Source organism: Medicago sativa, chromosome 2 (assembly GCF_051527215.1).
Source record: "Medicago sativa cultivar Bolivia chromosome 2, Bolivia_mono, whole genome shotgun sequence".
Classification (NCBI taxonomy): Eukaryota; Viridiplantae; Streptophyta; class Magnoliopsida; order Fabales; family Fabaceae; genus Medicago; species Medicago sativa.
In genome coordinates, this window is record NC_140750.1 from 47,527,321 (window position 1) to 47,553,224 (window position 25,904).

General features: G+C 35.9%; 1 non-coding gene and 1 pseudogene across 1 annotated transcript; both read right to left on the minus strand.

Moving 5' to 3' along the window:
- Positions 1 to 3,274: 3,274 nt before the first annotated feature.
- LOC146946990 (small nucleolar RNA R71) lies at positions 3,275 to 3,381 on the minus strand. The gene has a single exon (XR_015029461.1). It is a non-coding gene; the product is annotated as a small nucleolar RNA R71 (small nucleolar RNA).
- A 19,771-nt stretch (positions 3,382 to 23,152) lies between these two features.
- On the minus strand, positions 23,153 to 25,389 carry LOC146946991 (uncharacterized; annotated as a pseudogene).
- Between the last annotated feature and the right edge of the window lie 515 nt (positions 25,390 to 25,904).

The window sequence follows — 25,904 nt, forward strand, 5'->3', positions numbered from 1 at the left end:
TTATTCTTCACCCATAACAAAGTTCCAATTAAGTAATCATAAAGACACCATATTAGATATGGATGTAAGAGTACCTATTTTGACTTTATGATAAATTGAGGTTATATGGTTTATTAGATAAACTAAACTTCGAATTTAATGAATGTATAATTGTGTAACTATCCTTAGGAAACTAAAGGATATTATTTCTACATCTTCTTTTTTGACAAAATTTGTTTGTCGCTAGAACTGGAGTATTCCTTTTCAAGGAGTATGTCTCTACAGGAGCCAGTGGGAGTGATGTAGAACTTGAATTAAGACAAGTAACACAAAATACACATCTCTCTAAAAATGGAACACGAGTTGATTCAACAAAGGGTTGTTGTTAAATCATCAGTTTGAGTAGCACAAGATCTAAATGGCTTGAACTTTGAGAAGTGACTATATGTCATGGGATCTTATAAAGGATCTATGTACACAGACCATATATGGATGTTGGAATGTGAGTTTTCTTTTAGAATACTGACATGGATGGTATTATGAATACCTTTAAGATGTGATTGATTGTATATGGTTTCATGCAACTCATGATGCAAATTATGACGAAACCATTACATCATCGTAATGCTTAAATCTAACGATCCCAACTGCCATTGTTGTATAATACATGTTCTAGAAGATGGATAACGAGGTTGTATTCCTTAATTGGAATAACCTTATATATGTATTTGACATATGTAGGATTTCGTTAATCCAAAGGATGCTAGAAAGGTATATATATTACAAAATTCATGTATGAATTGGAGCAAGCTTCTTGAAGTTGAATTATTTGTTTTATTAGTGAAGTTTTATGAAAAACTTTGATTAATAAAAATCTTGTGCACACAAGGAGAATAGTGGGAGCATTGATATTAGTTTGGTGGAGTATGTGGATGACATACTAGTCACCAAAACAATTTATCTACACATGTGAGACATGGTTAGAAAATTATTTTCAATATGTACCAAAATTGATTGTAGTGTTCGACACTAGAATACTTTCAAGAATATCCATGGATGTTTTAAAGGACTAAGGATTGTTTCTTGAACACAGATTAAAGGAACATTGTAAAGAAGTTACAATGATGCTGACTTTAATATCGGTGTACAGTATATCCAAATCGCAATTTGGAATAAATGCTATGCTTGGATATCAACTATGAAATTTGTAAAAGTACAAGCTTCAAATAGTTGTTGTTTCTATTACAGATGTCAAATATATATGATTTGGATTGTTTAGCTCATAACTGAGCGAAACCATGTGTCTCTTGCATTGCGGATTCCATTGATCCCGTCTGAGGTAAAATTGGTTTAATCTTGCGAGCAATGAATACTTGATCTCACCAATAATCCAAATGTATACTTTGACACTTCAATTTCTTTTCGATGGAAGATCGAAAGTGGAAATTGAAAGAAGTGTAACCTACCAACATAGGAAAGAGTTCCTTATCTACTAGAATAGTATCATGCCCAGGGTGTGCTTAAAGCTAACACTTGATCAATATATATTGAGTTAATATTTGATTGGCTTTTAGTGCTAGTGGGAGATTGTTGGAGTAAGCCCTAATATCCAATCAATATTGATTGGGTTTGGCTTTGTATCATGATATTGATATAAATATATATTGTGAATATATATAATAATAAGGCATTTCTTTATTGATTTTGTTATGTTTCAAAATAATAAAGTCCCTAGAATAGATAGTTCATGTAATGGAATATTAAGTGTGACTTAATCATGAGATTACATTACGTAAAGAACGCTATTCTTAAACATATCCATAGTCAAGCTTTAATATGAATTGGGATAATAATGAAGCATAAAGACTATTATGTATGTAGACTGATGACCGCATCTCATGGGTCATTGATATTGAGATATTAAGTCTATACATAGGTATAAATATTAGGGGTAATATTTATACTGGATTGACCCACCGTGAGAATACTACATAGTATGTTATGAAAATGTCATAAGATATTCTCACAATGATAATAATGTATATCGCTCTTAGACCTGAAACCACTATGATCCCTAGATGTGGACTCAAGTGCTTTGTTGCCATTCTAACGTTGTCTGTAAAAGGATAACCATAACGTTGGTTGATGGGTACTTGATGAATCATGCTGAGGGACATGAGTGTCCTAGATGGGATTTGTCCCTCCTCATAAACAGGAGATATATCTTTAGGCCTCTTGATGAAATATGACTGTAAAATTGCATGGCCATGCCGAACTAAGTCAATATAAGATATTGGACTTATTCGTTATTCAGTATATTTCGGAATCAAGGAATATAAACATTGATCTATACAAGGGTGACAATATCTATGCCTTGGGATCAATAAAGATATCGAGACAAAGGAGTAAGTGTACACGTGAGTATTATCATGGAAAGGTTTCGTCAGATCACTTGACATTCTTGTCACTTGGGTATCAATGATGTGTTGCTAGATACCGCTCATTGTTTATAATATTAAATGTTAGATTTAATATTATTGCCAACGTGACTAGAACCTAAAGGGTCACACACAAAGAACAGTCAAAAGAGAAATATATAAGTATGACTTATATAAGGGGTGCGTTTAGTAAATAACGCTAATTAGTTAGCAAAATTACTAAACTCGTTGTTGGGCTTACGGAAGCCCAATAGTGACTTATGACTTGCAGAGCACACTAGAAGTTCTATAAATAGAACTCTGGTGCTGAAGTTTTTGGTTACACGTTTTTGGAGCAACCCTTCTTCTCTGCACTTCCCATTCATTGGCTAGCACCGAGTTTTGGAGGAGCACTGTTCGTGTGGACTTGCTAGAGGCTTTGCTGCTTGCTGCTTGCTTGGCTGTGATCGAGATTCCAGTTTCCAATTTCCTACGTTCAGATTCCAAACTTCGAGGTAACAATCGAATCACTGATTCATGTTTGAATTTCGTAATGATCCGAGGAAAGAAAATCGAAATTCTTCTTCTTCTTCTTCCGCTGTGTATGATATCTTTCGATTTTCCTTCATAACCTGGTGCAGCAAAACCAATTTTCGGGATCCCCCACCGAGGATCCCAATCTTCACATCTCTGTTTTCCTACGAATTAGTGGAACCATGAAGGAGAACCAAAAGGCCGTAAGACTTCATCTCTATCCCTTTTCCTTAAGGGATAGAGCTAGCGCTTGGTTCCATTCCCTTGAAGTCGGTTCCATTACTTCATGCGATCATATGAGGCAAGCATTCCTTGCCCGGTTCTTTCTCCCATCCAAAACTGCTAAACTAAGGGACCAAATTACTCGGTTCAATCAAATAGATGGGGAGTCTCTCTATGATGCGTGGGAGCGTTTCAAAGAAATGCTCAGACTTTGTCCCCACCATGTTCTAGAGAGTTGGCTCATAGTCCACACCTTTTATAATGGCCTATCTTATACCACTAAGATGTCTGTTGATACAGCTGCAGGTGGAGCTCTAATGAACAAGAAATACACGGAGGCATACGCCTTGATTGAAGACATGGCTCAGAATCATTACAAATGGACCAACGAGAGAGCCATAACTAGTTCTTCATCCTCCAAAAAGGAGGCAGGTATGTATGAAGTCTCTAACTATGACCACCTTGCTTCTAAAATTGATGCATTAACGGAGAAATTTGAAAAATTCAATGTTAGTGCCATCAATTCTGCTTCTACTTCTTCTTCTTGTGAAATCTGTGGTATAACTGGTCATGTTGGTGTTGATTGTAAACTAGGTAGTGCTATCAATGGTGTTGAGCAAATGAATTATGCTCAATACAACCAAGGGATGAGACAAAATCAAAATTTTTACAAAAATCGAAATCCCTATGGACAAGTAGCACCACCTGGCTATGCAAACAACCAGAGATTCGCTCAGAAATCCAATTTGAAAATTTTGTTGGAAAATTCTATTGTCAACCAAAATAAACAACTTCAAGAACTTAAAAACCAAACCAGATTTCTGAACGATTCTCTTTCCAAACTCAATACCAAGGTTGATTCTATCTCTACTCATTCTAAAATGCTTGAAACACAAATCTCCCAAATAGCCCAACAAGTGTCCACTCTTTCTCAAGAACCGGGAGTCTTTCCTGGTCAAACCGAAGCCAACCCTAAAGCTCATGTTAATGTCATATCTTTTGGGGGTAGTAAGTTAGGAGAAACTATTGCTAAGGTTCAAAACATTGAGGAAGAAAATGTCAAGCTTTTAGGTGAGAAAACTGAGATAGAAGGTGAGAAACAACTTGATAAGACCCAAACTCCATCCCCATTGGATATTGCTAAGCTTAAATTGGAGGGTAAGTTTGAAAAATTTGTTAACATACTTAGGAAGATTTGCATTAAACTCCCTTTTGCAGAAGCTTTGTCTAGGATGCCTCTATATGCCAAGTTTTTAAAGGAATTTTTTTCAAAAAAAGGGCTATAGAGCGTAGTGAGACAATAGCTTTGGCTAAGGACACTAGTGCAATCATTCAGAAGACACCCACTAAGCTTAGGGATCCAGGTAGTTTTGCCATACCTTGTATGATTGGGAGTGAGACCGTTGACAATGCCTTGTGTGACTTAGGAGCTAGCGTTAGTTTGTTACCTTTGTCCCTCTTTAAGCGGATGGGAATATGAGAGTTGAAATCTACCGAGATAAAGTTGAAGTTAGCTGATCGTTCTACCATGAAACCAGTAGGATTTGTTGAGGACATACCTGTTAAGATAGAAGGGATATACATCCCAACTGATTTTGTAGTCATTGACATTGAAGAGGACGAAGACGTCCCTATAATCCTAGGTAGACCTTTCCTCCCCACTGCGGGAGCTTTTATTGATGTTAAACTTGGTAGGATAGTCTTTCAAGTGAGTGATACAATGGTCAGCTTTGAGTTGGAAAATGTTATGAAAGGTCCCGCTCTTTACTCTTGTTGCATGCTTAAAGATCATGTTGTGAAAGAACGTTTTAAGCGTCATCTACACAATATGATATCTTTGATCCCTTTTAAGGACTTTTTCTAACCGTCAAGCTAATGACTTTAAACGAGCGCTTCGTGGGAGGCAACCCAGACATTTATTTGCTTTGTTTTGTTTGTTTTCCGTTGTTTTAAGTGTTTTGTAGGTAATTGTCCAAGTGTGATTCGAGAAAAACTGAAAATTTTGAAGCCCCCAGGACCAGAAGGTTGGCACGGCCCGTGCTAAGGTTGGCACGACCGTGCCAGATGTTACAGCACAAAAGGTAGCAAAACTCCAGAACCTTGGCACGGCCCGTGCCAATATGTGGCACGGCCGTGCCTGACTTCTTGCCCCCTATAACCTTAAAAATTTTCTTTCTTCTTCCTCATTCACAACCACAAACCTCTTTCATCTTCTAAACTTCTCTCTAAACCTCCATAACCATCCATCTTCAAACCTTCATATCTTCCTCAAAACTTCACCAATCCACTCAATTCTTTCACCAATCAATCACAAACTTCATCCTAAACACAAACCACCAATCAAAAACAACTTTCATCCACCCAAAACCATAATTCACCAAAACCCTATTCCACAAAAACCTAGCCCAAAAACCACAAATCCTTAACCCATCTCAACACCTAAACTCAACAACCTTACTCAAACATAAACCCCAACCCTAAACCAACCTTTTCCACCCAAATTCATCGCCAAACCCTAACCTTCACCAAAACTAAAAGTCAACAAAAGGTCAACTTCTGATGGCTTCAAGAAGAAGTGGTAAGGAACCAGCAAGCTCTTCCGGAGGACCTCCCTCAAAGAAGCAAGCACAAGAAAAGAATCATGGAATCAAGTTCAAAGACAACAAGCAAAGGGATAGGTATAAAATTCTAACTTCTAAATCCTTGCATCCATCTAGGTATCCTGATTCTTATAGTTTGAATGTGCTAGGGATTAGGAATGATGTTTATAAGTTGTTAGGAAACCTAGGTTGGATTGAGATGTTGAGACCTATGAGAGGTTATGAGAACTTCACCTATGAATTTCTAAGTTCTATTACTTTCATTAAGGATAGGTTGAACTATGATAACCCTAACCATAGAGTTGCTTTCCGGCTAATGAATGTTGATTATGATATGTCTCTTCAGCACTTTTGTGAAGCATTAGGCTTTGCAAACGAGGGGTATATACATGATTCTTGGGACCAAAGTTTGAAGCTGGTTGACTATCAACCCGCTGTCTTTTGGGAGCTTATCACCGGCCTTAGGCAATTTGTCTCTAGATCCAACAAAGCTAGTAACATTCATAATCCCGTGCTTAGGTACCTTCAGAGGGTTATGACTTGCACTATTTGGGGTAGAACCGAGTTAAGGAACACAAGGACGGATGAACTCTTCATGTTATGAGCAATGCTTTATAACCACCCCGTGAATACTTGTTTCTATTTGCTTGACTACCTTGACCATGTAGGTACTAGGCCTGCCGGAAAGGGAGAGATAATGGTGGGTGGAATTATCACATACATAGCTAGGCAATTTGGAGTGGGTGAAGATGAGGGGATAAATAAAATTGAGGGAAACAATAGGTTGAACATAGAAACCCTCATCGCAATGAATTTCATTAAACATTGTCCACCCATGAAATACCAACTCAAACTAAATGTGCCTATCTTGCTTCTACTTCCTAACCCATCTCGGACAAGCATCGAGATGGAAGAAAATTTGTTGTATGTTGATAATGACCAGGTACATGAAGAGCAAGACCATGATGAAGGAGAAGGTGCTAACTTGCACCATGAGGAGGAGCACCATGGCTATGAAGCCGGTGAGGTTAATGAAGATCAAAGATGGGCATGGATTCATAACGAAGTTGAAAGAATGAGCACCGAGCAACAAAGGCAAGGTGTTGAAATCTCCGGACTAAGGAACGATGTTCAAAGGAGCAACCGCTTAACACAAGAAAACAATGAGATGCTCCGCCAGATGATGCAACACCTACAACTCCAATGTCCTCCTTATGGACCTCAATAGACATTGTGAGCTATCCTCTTCCTCTCTTCCCTTCTCTCTTCTCTCTTTCTTATTCTTCTTCTTCTACTCTTTTAATTTATTTTTTTTTTTTAATCATTGAGGACAATGCTTCCCCTAAGTGTGTGTGTGTGTGTGTGTGGGGGGGGGGGGGGGGGGGGGGGGGGGGGGCTAATAAAGTGTCTAGAGTCGTAGTGTTTCCAAACTCCCTTGAACTTTATTCTTTTGTTTTGTTTTTATAGCAAAAGGCATGATTACTAGCTTGTTTTTAATGTAAAATATGGCATAAATTTTTTGTTTTGTCTCTTCTTTAAAGGTTGTTTCTTGTACATAAAAATGATTTCTTGTGTTTCTTGTGTTCTTGCTATACCCACATCTTGTTTTATTGTGAAAATTCTCCAATGAGAAAAGCACCCGGTTGCAATCTTTGAGTAAATGTATGAGTAGGTATTTTAAGGAGCACGTTCTATCTTTAGAGTTAACTTAGACCCTTAAAAGTCTTTAGAGTAAAAGTAGTATAAGTTTGTGTGGGAAATTAATCAATTGTGCCTTATTGTTATATTCTCTTAATTGTTAAAAGTAAAATGGGGCGGGAGAATGGCACCAACATGTGGGGGAAAGGACAATCCCTAACTTCCTAATTGTGGTGGTGACTCCCTAATTTGAACTTAAGTTCCAAATCAATTCATCAATGCTAGGGGAAAGGACAATTACATCCAAAAAGACTTCCTACGCGGAGATGAAATAAAAAATTTTGCAGCACTGCTTAGGGTGATTTTGAATCTAGGGGGAAAGGACAATTACATCCAAAAAGACTTCCTATGAGGATAGATAGCCCCTAAGCACCTACAGCCCCTTTGAGCTTAAATTGTTAACTTAATTTAATTTTAACCAAATTCCCATCACTCTTATATGAAATGAAGGAAGGACTTTCCTCGGTTACTTTAGCATTAAGGATAGAACCTGTTCCTCATAATATCTGTCTTATACAGGAGCAAGAAAAGGGTTGGACTGCACACACACACTCACTTAAGACTTGATGTTGGGTTGAATAGGTTCACAAGGAATGTTTGAAATTGTGATTAGTGTACTTGAAGCAATGTTGTTTTCAATTGCATTGCCATAATTAATCTTTTGATTGCTACTATGTCCATTGCCTTTTGCTTGAGGACAAGCAAAGATTCAAGTGTGGGGGAGTTTGATGAGTCATAATTTAGTCTATTTTAATGCATTATTTAGTTTAGTTTTATTTAGATTTGATTTGATTTTATTGCAAATTTATTTCCTTTTTAAATCTTTTACTTCAAATTGCTTTTTATTTTATTTTAGGAACGAGTATATGGTGGAAGGTGTCTTGGAGCAAAAGAAAGAGGACTGGAGCAAATATAGTGCGAAAATACGAAGATACGAGACAAAAATATGTCTTCACCAAGTCAGAAGCTTGGCACGGCCCGTGCCAACATGTGGCACGGCCGTGCCACCCTCCAAGATACTCTTTTGCTGCTTTTCTTCAAGCCCAAGTTACCCTGTTTCAGCTTTACAGATTTGCCCTTATAGTTGTTTAGATTTTAAGTCAATTGTAAAACTATAAATAGAGTAGCATTCCATCATAAACATTCACCTTTTCTTAGAATATTTCAGTGAATTATTTCAATAAAGTTCTTTTATTTTTTTATTTCTTTCTCGCAATTTATTTTATTGTTTTCTCTCTTCTTCCCCCATGTCTACGATGAACATGAGTGAGTAGACTTCTTCTTGTCTTGTGATTGTTGGGAAACTCTAATGACATAATCCTAACGAACCAAGCTTTAACCCTAATTTCATGTAACCGTAATTTCTAATTTAGATTCACCGTTTTAACATGAATTAACCATTATCAAACTGTAGAAGCGAAAGTGGAGGGTTTGATAATTGTTAATCCATCATCCTAAACATCAATTCATAAAGCGAAAGCGGAGCTTTGATGTTGGAACAAGTGAATCTAGACAATAATTGCAAAGGCAGCGAAATAGTCTTTGCAATTATTGAGACACAAGTAGTTTCGATCCTTATAAGCATCTTCTAGGAATCAAGTCAGCGAAATAGGCTTGGTTGCTAGGGGAAAACTCTCACCGGACTTTCATCGGAAAGGTGAGGGGCTAAAGGGAAACCGGTCTTTAGAAATTAAGGTGTAAACCATGAAATTAGAAGTTAAAGTCTTGTCTAGTGAAGGGTTTGTTATTATGACGAACCAATAATCCCAAGGCTATTTTTATTATTGTTATTTACCTTCAGCAATTAAACCTCCTTTTTATAAACTTTCTTCTCCTCTAATCATTCTTTTAAAGTTGGTTAAACTGAACAACTCCCTAGCGGAACGATACTCTTTTACTACTATTACTTCGATAGACCGTGCACTTGCGGTTTGGCTCTATCACATAACTTGTATGCATTCAATGTTCTAGACACCTCTACATGCATGTTGTACCAATTTTGGAGTTTGGAGGTAATCTTACCGAGTTATCCACTAACGTAATAAACACCACTAATTACATTCTTCACCAACTAATGTAATAAACACCGCCAATTACATTCTTCAGCAAAGACTCAATATGACTATGAATGCATGAAATTTCAAGTAAAGACTCGACAATGCATAATTCACAACACTATATTATATAATTTTTACCATCATATAATATCTTCACCAACTAAAGTAATAATCACCACCAATTACGTTCTTCACCAAAACCACCACCGCATTATCAAGCATTTACATCCATACGATCAACAATTCATAATCAACAAAAGAGTCATCAATATAATCATCATCAACAATTATCATCACAAGGGAACAACATCGTTTCACAAAACACATTTCACATAATAGACAGATAATCAACCACATCATGATAACCAACATATTATACAGCCACCACTCATTGATTCATTCTTATTTCATCATATTATCATGAATACAAAGTCATTTGTAAGTTATCAAATCATAATTTTTGATTTTGACAAAGTTCGTCTATTTTCACAAAATCACCAATTTCGACATTCTCACACAATTCAACATATCTCATGCATATTAGACAACAATTCAATCACACACCATCATATAATCATGAGCATAAAGTCATCCACAAGCTAACAAGTCATTTTTCAACATTTCACCAAAGTTCGTCTATAAATTCCAAAGTTCATCCATTTTTATCATTTTTCACAAAAATCAAGTTTCATGTTCATATCAAACCTATTTGGTTATTCTTTCATTATTACAGAAAACAAGTCATAACATCATTTCATTTGAGAAAACCAAGTTTCGAAAAATTCAGAATTCATGTGCATTTTTACTTAAAGTTCGTTTCAAAATCATAAAACCAATTTAATCCAAATCAAATGATGTTCCAGTAGATTTATTAGTTAAAACAGCATCAAAACAATCAAAAGGAACACTTGGGGATGTCCGAAAATGACCCCAAATGCCTGGAACCTCCAAAATTGTGGGTTATGTCCTGCGTCACTTGCCACGACGACAGCATGGCTCGCCCAGCGAGCATCACAGACACAACAACCCCTAATTTTAGGTTCCTCTCGGGAACTCACACCAAATTTTCCCTAAAAAACCCCAATTTTGATCCCAATTGACCCAAAAATGTTGCACAAACTTCACCAACATACATTAAAATGACATTAAAGTGAATCAAAACATGAGTTCATAACATCAATTCACCAAGTTTTCATCATCACACTCATTTTTCACCAAAAACACCAAAACTCGACAATTCAATTCAAACTTCCCAATTATCATCATCAAATTCATGAATTCTCATCAACAGGTACCTAACAACATTCATATCACATAAATCATGAATTCATCATTTATCAACAACAACATCATCATTTTCACTAAGTTAAGCAAAATTCTCAAAGTAATCACTTCAACACATATTAACAATGAAAATTAAGCATCAACAAGTTTTCATATACCCAAATTCACCACATAATTAATTATGAGCACGAAAATTAACATCCAAGATCATCAAATCCATGGTTCATTCAAAAGCAATTATGACCCATAAGTGAAAAACTAGATTATAGCTTATTAAGTAGAGCAAACCTATCCCCCTTACCTTGTTTCCTCAAAAGCTAAGCTAATCTCCAAGAATATTCACTTTCTCCAATGAATCCTAACTTCCTCTTTACTTTTCTAAAAATGGGTTCTTCCTCTTTCTCTCTATTCTTCTCTTCTATCTCAACTCTCTCTATTCTCTCTAGCCACTTTGTGAAAATGAGTGAAATGGTTTCTAACCCTAATTTTCCCTCATGAGTTATGTATATATACTTCAATGATAGGCTAGGTTAATACAATTCATAATGGGCCTCAAAACTCTTACCACTTAATTCTAAAAAGTTACCACTCACTTAACTCTTAAAGACTTCTCATTAATTATCACCTCAAAATAATTACCATAAGTTACTACTATCTTAGTAAACATAGCTCTTCACACTAAAACACTAAAATAATCTCCACTCTAAAATTACTAATTTACCCTTAGTCCTCAAATGACCAAAATGTCCTTAATCTTAAAAATGACTAAAATACCCTTCTCGCCTAAAAATCCACTAATCCCAAGTCAAACACACAAACAAGCAATTAAACACATAATTCAACCCCAACAAAAGTGCAGAAAATTAGTTTTTCAATGTGTTTTTCACTAATTAATCACTTTCAAAACCACTAATTCAACCCCAACACCTTCAAGCTTTTCAAAAACAATACCTTAGGTCAAATACCCCATTTTAACTACTTAACACACACCAAAACATCTTTTTAACTTAATTAATCTCTTAAAAACCATCGATAGCTTAAAATCCGTTTTCACTAATTTAACTCCACACCAATCAACTTAACAACATGAACACAATATCATAATCATCTCAACATAATAACAACCTTTTCAATTCATTCATATATCCCAATTTATCAAAACAACAACTTCCATGATTATTATGATCCATTTTTCACACAATTCACAACAAACCACAACTTTATCCAAACAACACATTTAACATAATTACTTCCATGAATTTTAACATAGAAACATACCCAATAACATGGCAAGTAATTAGAACATGTTTTGAGCAATAATCATCAACAATATCATGATTTTCACATAATTAAGTTAAAATCTCAAAAGCACTTATTCCATATAATCAACCATGCGTTTTAGCACAACAACAACAACATTTCATAACTTTTATCGTATTTAAAATTAGATTAATTAAGAGAGCACAAAAATTACCGTAATTAATCCATTTTTTCATGAAACACAATAATAATAACAACAACACCAGCAACCAAGTTTTTACCTATACCCGCAATCAATTCTATGAAAAGAAATCCACACACCCATACCTTAGTTTTCAATCTTTAAGCTTCATAGCTCCAAATTCTTTCCCTCTACTTGATCTTCAAGTTTGTTCTTCCTCTTTCTCCTCTTGGGTCTCTTTTTTCTTTCTTCTCTCTCAATTTTCTTTCTATTCTCACTTTGACTCTTTATAGTGAACTTACCAAATGAATCCCAAAACTAGGGTTATGACTATTCTATAGTCTTATATAGCTATCCTATTTGGCCTAACTCACTTAACATCTATTAGGCTCAATTATTCTTACTAACAATTAACTCTCATCTTTCTAATTCACTTAATTCCCTTTTTTTACCATTTACCTCAACTCTAGTAATTCTACAATGTTACCACTAACCTCATAAAATAACATTCACCTATAATTTACCTAAATGCCCTTCATTCCCCAAATTACCAAAATACTCTTAATTTCTCTAAAATCCAATTAGCCTAACAATTAAAACACATCAAACAATTAAATAAATAATAAAGCAATTAAATAAATAGTATCCTAAAAATTGGATCGTTACAAACTACACATGCACACCATACTGCTGCTCTTAGAGTTCTCAAACCTTCCTGTCGATATTTTTCAAAATATGATAACACATCCTCCGATTGTTTTATAGTAGCATCGATAAACATTTAATTAGATTGCAAGTTTTTTCTAACGGTATTTGTTCTGGATCAAATTTCGACCTATATAATGGACAAAATTCAACACAACACTGCCTTAATGATGTTGAGGGAAGGTCACATGTGCGCCTACCAAACAAAAGCACCACCATGGAACAATCTTGGACGTCATACCCGTCTCTAACTAACTCCTGCCGTCGATGTAGGGTTTCATAGAAGCAGTTACTGTAGGGATCTCAAGAGGGGGGTTTTCAAAATTTTAATCCTCTTAACGGAACAAATCCCATTGAAACAGATCTTGATTAAATCATTAATCACAAATCAAACACAAACTTAAAATCTTAAGGGTCCATTTGATGCACATGATAAGAAGACAGGATATGATAATACTATCCCATCCTTATTCAATATGATGTTTGGTGCACCAATAAGAAAGGATAATTTAAACTTATGTTTTTTTATCCTTAGCTTTTGGTGGGTTAGAATTATCCTATCATGATTAAAACAAGAATCCTTATTTTTCCCTCTCTCAATTCATCATTCATGTTCTCTCTTCTCCCCATCCATCGACCTCTACCTCTTCCTTTCTAACAGCCCGATTTTCGCTAGATTTATTTTATTATTTATTATGTGAGTTTTTATGTGCTTGTTTATGATTATTTGCCTCTGTGTGTATTTTGGTGGGATTTGGTGTTGGAAGGGTATTTTAATCATTTTGGACTCAGGGGTATTTTGGTCATTGTGGCCTATATAAACTCTAGTCTTTAAATTAGGTTAATTTCACACTTTACAAACTTTAGAGAGAGGTAGAGAGAGAAAGAGCTAGAGGAGAGAAAAAAGGTTTTGAGAAGAGAAGAGCTTGGAGAGGAAGAAGAGAGTAAAGATTCAATATGGTGGAGTTAAAGTGAAGCCTAAGCTTAGTTTGTGCTCAATTGAGGTAAGGGGGATAGTGTTCTATCATAATCTCTAAGTTATAATCTCTTTTCTACTTATATTCAAAAGTGTTTATTTGTGAAGAAGTGATTATTGCGAATTTAATTGATGAAATCCGTGCTCTTATTTTAGTGATATGTTTGAGTATGTGAATTAGATGATAATTAAGTTGTTGATGTTGAATTTGCATGGTCAAGTTATATAGAAATGGTTACTTTATGAATTTTGCTCAAATTGATGAATTGTGATATTGTGTTGTTGAATTGTGGTTGAATTCATGATTGTGAAGTGTGTTTGTTGTTAAGTGTTGTTGATAATGTCATTTCATGAATTGAGAGTGAGATATGTGTTGTTGTGTGTAAGTTGTTGTTGTTGGAACCTTGAGAATTAAGTGAATTGATATATAAGTTGTTTGGTATTGTTGCAAAAAGAGTCTAAATGATGTATTCGAACTTTGGAAAATGATTTTTATCATTTTGGGTATGTTGGGGATCAAAATAGGGATTTTTGAGATGATTTGGGGATAAAACCAAGGCCAAAAATGTGGCCTCCATGCCATTGAGTCGATTCAGGAAAGTTTGAATCGTATCAATCTGCATCTGGGCAGATTTGAATCGATTCAGACAATTTTGAATCGATTCAGACAATTTTAAATCGTCTCATTTTTTCTCTGACTTTGTTTGAATCGATTCAATAGGATGTGAGTCGATTCAGCCTTAGTTGCAAACGTGAATGTTTTATATATGGATGTCATCTTTCCAATGGCTTTGGTTTCACTTTAAAATGTTTTATAGAACTTGATTTATGATCAAATTACTACACATAGGTCATGCGACATTTTTCATGAAACTTTGTCATAACTTTTTCACTAAACCATGAAACATCTTCAAAATTTATATTAAGCTTAAGGAAGTATTTAGAGTGAATAAATGAGTATGTAATCATGAAGTAGTGATGTTTATGAATGGTTTAATTTGGATTTCTTAAATGATAAGAAACTTGAAGTGAGACGAACTTTATGAATTTTATGACTTTATCGTATTTAGCCGGTGAAGCGCACATGTATACTCAACTACACTTATATGTGATCTAAGTTTATACATAGTCGAGGAACTAGAGTTTGTTCACTTAGTTTTGATTCAATTGTCTCAATTGTTTTTAAGTTTTAAAACGATAGACAAACTTTGTCGAAAATGATCTTTAAAACCGAATACCTTGCAAATCTTTTGTGAATAGCTTGATATGATTATATGAAGATGTGTGAATGATTGATAGGTGTTGAACACGATGTTTATCATAGAATGATTTATTTTCTCTTTTACTTGGATTGTGAAAAATTATATGAAGTTGTTGATTTGTAGTGATGTAGTTGATGTTGGTGAATGCATATATGTTAAATGATGGTGATATTGTTGGTGAATGCATATATGTTAAATGATGGTAATATTGTTGGTGAAAACATATATGTTAAATGGTGATGATGATCTTGGTGAATGTGTTGTTGAATATATGTATGGTGTGTCATATGTTCATGCATCATGAGTCTTAGGATGTTTACATCCAGTGGAGTGATTTGGATACTTTGTATTCAATGGTTTAGGATATTTATATCCAGTGGTGTGATTTGAATACTTTGTATTCAATGGTTATGATGTTTTTGTTGCATCATGAGGTGACAACCTGTTGTTGTTGGTGATGGTACTATGTCCATATAGGAGTCGTGTCGAGGCGTATATTATGTCTTTGCATGAGTCCTAATTGTTTATATGCATTGGTGAGCTTGGTGAATTGTGTACTTGATGATGTTTGTTATACTTGTACACTTAGTGATTTTAAATGATGATGTTGTTTTGGTGAAATGATGAAGTGTGAATTATATGTATGTGATTGGATGATCTTTTGGTGACGATAATTTCCTTGTTTATAACTTTGAAATGTTGAATTGTATTCGTTGAGATTAATTATGCTAAATGAGGAATAAGGCGAGTAATTCTTATATTGATTGTTGTTGTTAAGTGATGAATCTTGATAATGATCTAAGGTATGAATATGCTTAATGTGTTATGATAGAAGTATGATAACATGACTAATGTTGAGCTGGGGTAATATATGTTATGATAGTATTCTAGGGATGTTGAGTATGTATATGTGTTATGCATGAATCCTTGAATGTTTATGCTTGTTTATGTTTGATTATGATGATGTGAAGCTAATCCCTAGTGGTTCGTGGTGAACCGCCTACCTATTTATATAAATGGGTAGATGGCGTGAAAGATTGATCTTTTAGCTTGCTTGGTGAGTTGCTTGAGGATAGCGGGAGCTACCTCTGTTTATCTGTTTAGGGTCTTAGTATAGGCTCTGATGTAGATTGTCGGTCTGTACGTTATTTTAGAATAACTCATGCTGTTGTGACTTTATCCATGTGTGGATATTTAGAGTTTATTTGATGTTGTATCTGGTATTTATACTATGGTTACTTGGTGATGTATGCTATTTATCCGCTGCGAAGCTTTTGGAGAAATTTTTATTATGCATGTTTTGAGATCTTTTGGAGAACATAATGTCTATTTCTTGAATAAATGCATTATTCGCGTGTTTTATCGCTTTAATAGGAGTAGGGCGTTACATCCTCCATAACTTTTCAATGCCATTCCTTCTATCTGTTTTGGATATGACCCCAATTCCATCATGCAATCAATTCATGTTGAAACCACTTCCTTCGCTCCTGTCGTTCTTTCAACCATGGTGCAAAACTCCGTCGTAGCTGTTCACATCCCTGGTTCGTGATTTCGTTTCTCCTACACTATACGTTTATGAATTGGGGGTGTTGAATAGGAGAACTAAAGAAGAAAACTACCAGATTTTAATCTACTGTTACAATTTGTAATTTATTAGTTTTCAGAACCAATTTCATTGCTAACATTTTAGTTAGAAGAACAATTATACAATCAAAGGAAGAACGGTAACAATAGAGAGGGTGGAAATGGTTCTGATACAAGAATTTGTTATAACCTGTATCAATTCTGCCGTCCTTCTATCTGTCGAACAAAAAACAAGGAAGACGAAGGTTAATAATTTTTTCTAAATTTTTGTTTTTTGAAATAATTTTTTTTAACGTAAAAAAAAAACTTCTTCAATAACTTTGTATATCTAATAATAACATAATTCTATTTAATTTAAAAGGGTTAAAATATATAATAAATTACAAGGTTAGTTTTGTCATTTAATTATGATATATATGATATCATGTTTGTTATCAGGTGTGCACTGATAACAGGTCATCTTACGTTATTCTTAACATGTTTTTCAGTCATTTTCATTAGGTTTTAGGAGCAAAAAAGAGGAATATATGCAGGGCAACGGGGCGGGTCAGGGGCGGGTTTAAGTATCCCCGTCCCTGTCCTAGCTTCCATGCACCTGTACCCATCCCCAAACCATATTGGGGGTAAAAATTGAACACCCAACCCCGCCCCCAATTGGGACGGGTCTCCCTGCCCTGCCCCCACCCCCACTCGCGAAAACACTATTTTTTATAAAATATTTAAAAAATGCATATTCATTCATTATTGAATTATCCCTAGGTGCGGGGTGGGTATAAGCATCCCCTGCCCCCGGCCCCGCCCCTGTACTAAAGACCCAAATTTTCCCCGCACCCAGTTAAATATGTTTTCCCTGTTAAATTTGGGGCGGGGGCGGCCGAGTCTGGATGGGGGCGGGTTTTGTTGCTATGTCTAGAGGAGTATTAGAGAGATTGCCTATGATTTTGGGACTTTTGTAATGTTTTCTATATTTGAGTCTGTAATTATAGTTTTCCCGAAACATAGCAATTTGAGGGGGTTTTTGAAGTAATTCATGAAGAAATCATGCAAATTGGCATTTCAAGAACAATCGAAGTTTTGTGAAGACTTTGGAAAGACCAAGAATGAAGATTCAAGAAGCCTCAGGAGACTTTACAGTGGGAGGAATTATGTTCCTAAGTTCTGAGGCAAGTTATTTGAAGATGAAGATCTAAAACGACGTAAAATCAGAGAAACTGGGCTCGAGAATTCATGTCTATATTGAACACAAGATGTAGCATGTCACCCTTGTCTAGTTCAATATTGGGCCTGTAGACATTTCTCCTGTTATGTAGGAGGGGCCAATTTCATCTTGGTCACTCATGTCCCTCAACTTGATTCATGAAGTACCCATCAACTGACTTTATAGTCATCCTATTACAGACAATGTTTGAATGTTGATAAAGCACTCGACTGCTACATCTAGGGTACATAGTGGTTTCAGGTCAAAGGGTGAAATACACCACTAGCACGATAAGAATATCTAATGACACTTTTCATAAATTTTACTATGTAGTATTCTCATGGCAGGTCAATCCAATATAAATATTACTCATAATATTTATACTTATGAAGACTTGATAACTCTTTATCTATGATCCGTGAGATGTGATCATCAATCTACCCATAAAATAATCTATATGCTTTAATGTTATCCCATTTCATAATAAAGCTTGACTACTAATTCTTTAAGAATAATGTCTTTTCCTTTAATGGGTCTCACGATTAAGCCACACTTAATGCTCCATTGTACAGACTAATTATTCTAGGAACTTTATTATTTTGAAACAAAACAAAAGCAATAAAGAAACGCCTTATTATATATTCATACATATATGTCAAAGTCATGATACAAAGCTAAATCCAATCAAAACATATTGACTATTAGAGCTTACTCTAACAGTTACAGTGAGCTGAACTATATAGATTTGGCTCACGGTCACGCCCAAGTAGGATCACATTTTACACATTTTTTCATACTTTCTTCTTTGCAATCACATACTAACTTGAACATCGAAGCAATAGCCCGTTTTACAGATTGTTTTCCCACCGTCGAAGGACATAACACTCAAAAAATGTCCGTACCGAAAAAACATTAGGTGGTAAATAATTTATATTTATATGTATACATTTTTTGTACATATGCCATATTAAAATAATCAGTTATATTAAGTTAATATCATATAATGTGTATATACTATTTTTTATAAGGTTATAAATGTCATTTACAAAAATATAACTCATTTTTTCCATCCACTTTCTATCACTTTCACTCTTACCAAACATCCATCAAATCATCTCACTGTCTACTCACTTTTGGCTTATTTTCTTTCCTTTAACAATCTTTTTTCTCTTTCTTTCCTTTCACTTTATTTTCTCATCCAAACAAAGCATTAGGCCCGGCCCTGCTCATAACCTAGAATTGCCTCCTTTGTTCTCTAGCACATGTGAACTATGTGGTCGAATGCACGAACAAAAAAATTTGGATTTTCTCAAAAATGGGTGTTTGCCTGTGATTTTGGCAAACAGGGGCTAGTTCTGATTATTACAAGCGAGATCAAACTAGAAATCTCAAGACCGTTGTGCAAAGGTTTTTTTTATAGGAAAAGGTTTTGAAAAAAGCCCACGAAATGCACTCAGGTTGCTTAGAGAGCAAGACGGGTTTGAATTAAAAGGCACTGTCTCTCGACAGGTTTGAGTTTGCAAGTAAAAAGCTTAAAATAAAGCAAGATAAAAGTAAGTTTACGCACGTAAACTCAAGGAAAAGGTAAAATGCATTGCATTAAAATAAAAGGGGTGGTCTATAAATCAGTTTACATACATTCTGTATAACTTGTTTCCCCAGACGCCGGTAGTTTGAGTGTTGTAGAATTCTGTATATGATTGGCAACCTACTTTCCGGTTTGGAAACTACTATTTGTACTAAAAAAACTAGATGGCGAACCACTAAGCCCATGATCAGCACTTCCTCCATCTTGGACAACTACTTGTCCCACGTTTTCCACTAAAAGGAAACAGTCTCCTTGCTTGAAATCGTGGTTTCCCGCCCTTTTGCTTGTCTTCGACGCGAAACACCCTTTCAGCCTTGCTTTGTTGAGATTCTGACCATACGCTCTAGGCTTGATGCTTTGTCGAAGCTCTTCACCTTATATGTGAAAGCTCTTTGATTCCTGCAAGGTTAAAGGTCCAACAAATGTTGACCATATTAAATGAGCCTGTCAAATTTATAGGCTAACAAATGCCCCCAAAAATGCCATTTTCGACGACATAATTCTCATCAGTGAGGAGAACATTGGCATTTTTTATAAACATTTCTCCTTCCATACTTATGACGTCATAGCCATCATTGCGTTTTAGACATAGTCTTTTCATGTCCCCTTGAAAAATCCATTTTTCCCTTTTGAAAATTTGTAAAATATGTTTTTTCTTCAGACAACTGATCAAGTTCTTGCAAGGTCTTCCATTTTTTGACCCTTTGTATTTCTTGTGTCATTAATGTGCCACCTTCTGCCTCGAGCCTTTCGATTTCCAGTGCTTCTAAGTATTCGCCTTTTCCCGAGACACGTGGTAACTTTAAAACATGACATGAAGAGCCTTCATGTGATGTCTATAAATCCTTTGCCACTCCTTGTTCATTTTATTCACCAACTCTCTTTCATTCCTTTGCAGGCTTTTTTGCTCACAAAAGAAAGAACCAGAGCACGCAGAATGGAACGTATTTCAGATGATGATCTGCTCAAGATTTTTAAGAAAGTAGCAGCTTCTATTGTTGGGCGCTTCCTTCGTTTCAGAGCAACATCGTCTCGCCCATGGAGACTTACTAAGACTCCTGAAGTTCTTCGAGCTTTGCCAAGAAATTGTATATCATTCCTTACAGATCCTAAGCCTTGCATCGGGAAGCGAATTCTTATCCAACGAATCACTGATAGCGGGCATCCATCCTTTTGTGTAGCTCGAGTGGCTCATCTTCTTCATGAGAGATATTTCAACCTTGGAGAAATTCAACTAATTCTCCTAAGCACAAAAGCAAATGGCTCTGTCAAAGCAAAGTACTTTTTGATGCTTCTCAACTCTTTGGCCAGCAGCGGGTTTTCTCCAGCAGATGTCTTCCTAGTCTTTGAAGATCTCTTTGAGAGCAAGCAGCTCTTTAATTACAGAAAGGCCCTTATGTGCATTCCAGGTTGTTACTCGTTGAGGCCTCTTCCCCGTGAATTGGACAATTGACTTACGTGTCGCTTCTTCAAAACTTGCAAAGGTTCTGGGCGAAAACCGAATGTCTTTTCACCACCTCCAGGTTCCGACAATGACTATTTCATGATCGACATCTGTCTTTTATGTCGTTTCGATGCTGAGCTTTTATGGTTTTTAACCCACTTTCGTTTCTCTTGGACATTTTGATTTTCGTTCGAGGCCACAAATCCTTTTTGGTATGTCGAACTAGAAATAGGTTGGAAGCTGATTTCGACACCCATCTTGTAATTTTTCCCATTAGATGGCTTTTGAATCTGAAAAGAAAATGCCATTTATCTTCCCTGTAGTTCCTTCATTGGTTCAACACCGTTCAAATCGAAAACTTTTGTGGTAACTTTCCGTCACCAATTTTGTTTCTGTCAAAAACCTTTAGCTAGGGATCTCTTTACAAGTTTTCCACTAGTAAAGATTTCTATCAATCTTCCATAATCACAACCACTTCATTGATTTTCCCAATTTATCCTTGATCAACGCGCGGTGTTATGTGCCAGTTGGCCTTTTCTCGGATTTTGAGGAAACCAACTAGAAGTTGTTGAAGATTTTTGGCTTTTCCACTTCCCCACTCTTTTTGTTGTGGATGTGTGTCGCTACTTCAAAGGTTACAAAAAAGAAATATTCCATTATACTCTTTCATTCTCTATAAACATGTAACTTCCCTTGATAAACCCCTCTATGCGAAAACTGCTTCTTAAACTTCCCAGACTTCATGTTTTATTCTCAAACATGGACTCTACCTCAAAATATTGTGGTCTCTTGAGTGAAAAAACGTATTCTCAATTGAAAACTGAGGATCCTCTCACTGCACTAAAGATTATCACAATGAGCCAAACCCCCACTTCTCTTCCTTCCTTGGGTTACCCTAAGGCATTTAACCCTGACTACTTTCATAGTGCTCAGGAAAATCTTCTCAAACAACTCAAGGATAAGATTCTGGATGTTGATCTTTTCCAAGTATTACAAGAAGACATTCAACGTTCTTCATCTTTGATTATCCTAGTTAAAACCCTCCTCAACTCTCCAAATTCTGCTGCCAATTCTTCACTTCTTGCTTTTTTAGTGGAATTTGCTCCTTTGTTGGAACAAATTTCTCAACTACTCTTTGATAAGCAGCATCTTACTGAAGAAATCAAAGAGCGAAGGGGGCTCCTCCAACATCACTTTGACGAGTATGTTACCATCAAACTTGAAGCTTTGACCTTCAACCTTCATCTCCATGAAAATAATGGTATAATCCGATCAAAAGCTTCTGAAGCTATTGAACATCATGCTAGGGTTGTTACGCTTGGGAAACTTATAGACTCCTTGGTCTTGGAAAAAGAGTTTGTGGATTTGAAATTGGAGATTTGCGAATCCCTCTATGAGAAGCTGAAAACTAACCTTCGCATCTGAGTCGATAGTTAGGTTATCTAGCTTTCTAGGTTTTCATTTGTAACCTTTGATTTCAATTGGTGTTGTTATGCGTTGTGTTTGAGACATAACAATATCCAATTTCTCTATAATAGTTCAACAATGTTTCATATTTCTTTGTTAATCTCAAAGCTGAATGTTTATTTCTTTGTCGAAGTTCTATGTTTGTGCTATTTGATTTCACACAAATAGGCTTATATTCTCAATACATGCCTTTATTTTGACATATTGATCAAAGAAATATATTCTCTTGATAAGAAATGGTAAAGATCTTCAACTATTTGAGCTAAAAATTATTCGTAACAAAGCTACGCATTTGCAAATAGACCAAAATTTGTAAATGAAACTTCCATAAACATAATTGTTTGCCCCCAAAATTTGATATTGATAAGTTTGTGATACGGGTTCTAAACAAGAATTATATCTATTTTGGTTTCACCCACTGCTTATGGTTTCTTACCCAAACTTTTGAATATTTAAGGCAGTTAAATGCCAAATTTTACCATTTGATTTTAACTAAGGAATCACATTAATTCCTTATTAAAGATACAATCAACTTCATGGCCAATTGACCAAAATTTCCTTAAGCCTAAACTTAGGTGTTTCGATAGTATCTTCACTAATGGTCTCCTAACCATCTTTTACTAGGTACCAGCTACTAAGGCCTTCTTGATCTCACATTCCGGCTGAACAACCGTGATCCAATTCTAAGCATCCTACTTAGATATGATGATCATCTTCATCATTCCCTAAGGTTAAGGAATTCAAATTTTCTAAACTAAGCTCTATGTTGAGAGCCTGGTTTTCAGGGTTTGTAGCGGTACCCCTCTTAGGCTTCTGGTATTTTCCCCATTTTGTTCTTGTCATGGGATTGTCTCCCTTGTCGTTGTTGCTATAAGAAAACTTCCTCGACTCAAAGGCAGTACCATTTTTGTTGTTATCCACAACACTGGTGTTTCTTTTCACCGTATTCTTCCCATGTTGCACATTCTTGTGGGTCGACTGAACCCATTTTTGGTTTGGTGAATAAGAGACCAAAGTTTTTCCTTGAATACTTTGATTGACATTATTGGTGGTCGAAGAGTTATTGATGAAAGGAATATAACTCTTTGTAAAGGAAAACTTAGGTCTATGATCAGCAGACCATTTCCCCCTTTTCTTAGGTTTTACAATAGAACCTTCGAGGCCTTTAGTTGCCTCTATGTCAAGCACAACACTACATCTAAGGCAGAGTATTACCTCAGAAATTCTTCAGCTTGCATCAATTGAGGATATCAACCAATTCTTCTTCAGCTGTAGGATACACTGTCTTTAACTTCTCATCGAGCTAAGGCTCTAGAGAAGTCTCCTCGATGAGTTCTGCATCTTTAGTGATGCCCACCATTTGACATTATGCAACCTCAATTTCTGCTTCTACTTCTGCTTCGACAGACAAGTCTTTCACATCGTGAATGATTGCTTCAACCACATTGTAACCTGCAATGTCAGTGTACATCATGCTTGCATCCTTCAAAGGATCAGAGTCTACTTGCATTTGAGGCTTTGGTTTGTTTCCAAACTTCTGAACCAAATCCCTAAAAAGGGAACATCGAGAGGTGTTATGTCCCAAGAAGTTATGATATTTACAAAAACCTCTTTTCTGACATTGTTCTAGTGATGGACTTTTTACATCCTTAGGTGCTACCACTTGACCATCAGCAACTAAGAGATCATAAATTTTGTTGCGTTTGGTTACGTCGAATGTATATGTCTTGGGGACATATCTTTCATTACTTGTTTCGACAGGATTATTCCCATCGGAGGGCCTTAACGATTTACACGTATAAGGGGGCCCTGATTTCAACTCAGCAATATCAACCTCCTTTATTTCAACATCGCCAAAAGCTATGTCGAATTCTTGGTTGCTTTCTTCTGATGTGACAAAAGCAACCTTTTCTTTCCTGAAATGTTTATGAGTTCTGGCTTTTTCAACCTTTAGTCTTTCGACATGTCGAACTCTATCGGCCAATTGAGCCATGTCTCTCAAGTGTTGAGTGTCTAATTTCTTTCGAATGGAATAATCTAGGCCACCAGCGGCCATTTCGACTAACTCATGTTCAAGCACTTGAGTGAAACATCTTGCCTTTAAAAATCTGAATCTATTGAGGTAATCTTCAATGGATTCAGTGGAACTTCTCTTAACGCTCGCCAATTCTTTTAGACTGATCTTAGATTGGCCCATGTAGAATTGTTCATGGAATAACCTTTCCAATTCAGTCCAATGTTGGATCGAATGCGGTGCAAGAGTAGTAAACCATGTGAAGGCATTCTTTGTTAGAGAATTGGGGAAGAACTTCAACCTCAAATTCTCATCATTTGCTAGGTCTCCTGCCTCCGTCAAATATCTTGCGCTATGTTCGACAATGGAATCACTGGTATCCCCTGCAAATTTGGCGAACTTAGGAATTTTATAACCCCTTGGAAGTTCAGATTGTAACACCAATTCCGACAAAGGAGAAACAAAGTTTGGCATATGCAGGCCAATATTTAAACCATTTTGAGCTATTATACTTTCGACCAAATTGGCTATATTGTTATGTACTCCTATGTTTTGTTGTTGGACATTCCGAACAACTTCATCGGCATTATCATTTCGATCTATCAAGATCATTTCAGGTTGACCCTGTATCATTGGTTCGACCGACTGGGGTTGAGGCACAAGTTGTTGCCTCTGAACCATCGGTTCAACTAACCTCATTGTCGATGTTGTATTTGTGTAACCGGTTGGTAAACCGGTCGTGGGGGTGCAAAGAAACTGGTTGGTAAACCGGTTGTGGAGGTGCAAAGAAATCTTCTATTCTCCCCATTTGTGTGGTTAAAGCTTGGTAACTCCTGTTTGTTTCCCTTATCAAAGGATTAAATACAATACCAATTTGTTGCGTTAACAAATTAACCATTTTGTGGTTACTCTCATCCATTTGTTGTCTTAACAAATACATTGAATCTATTGTCAATGGTGGTAGAGTATTCCGACCAAAAATGCTAGAACTTGAGGGACTATGTACGTTGTGCATTGTGAACAAATTTGCTTGGTCTGCTAAAACGGAAACACTATTATGTACATTTGCCATTAGTGATGTTGGCATACCTGTTAGCCTATATTTTTAAGGCTATCATTTAATGTGGTGTTAAATGCAGTCAAAGGAAGGTTGACCTTATCATCGAAGAAACGAAGAATTGTTCTTAGGATTTTATCGAAGTTGGGCTTCTGGGAGCACGTGCTTCAGTTCGACGGATAAAAACCATTGAGGGACAGTTATTTCAGATAAAGACAAGCAACAGATATCTTCAAGCGGCGCATTCGAAATTCAAATTAGGCAGTTAAGACTTGTTAGTTTTTATGTGGTTATAGGTTTGAATTCGAATGTAGGTAGTTATTTCTATTTGTATAAATAGTAGTTTTTCATAGGAAAAAAGGGTCGCAATTCAATCA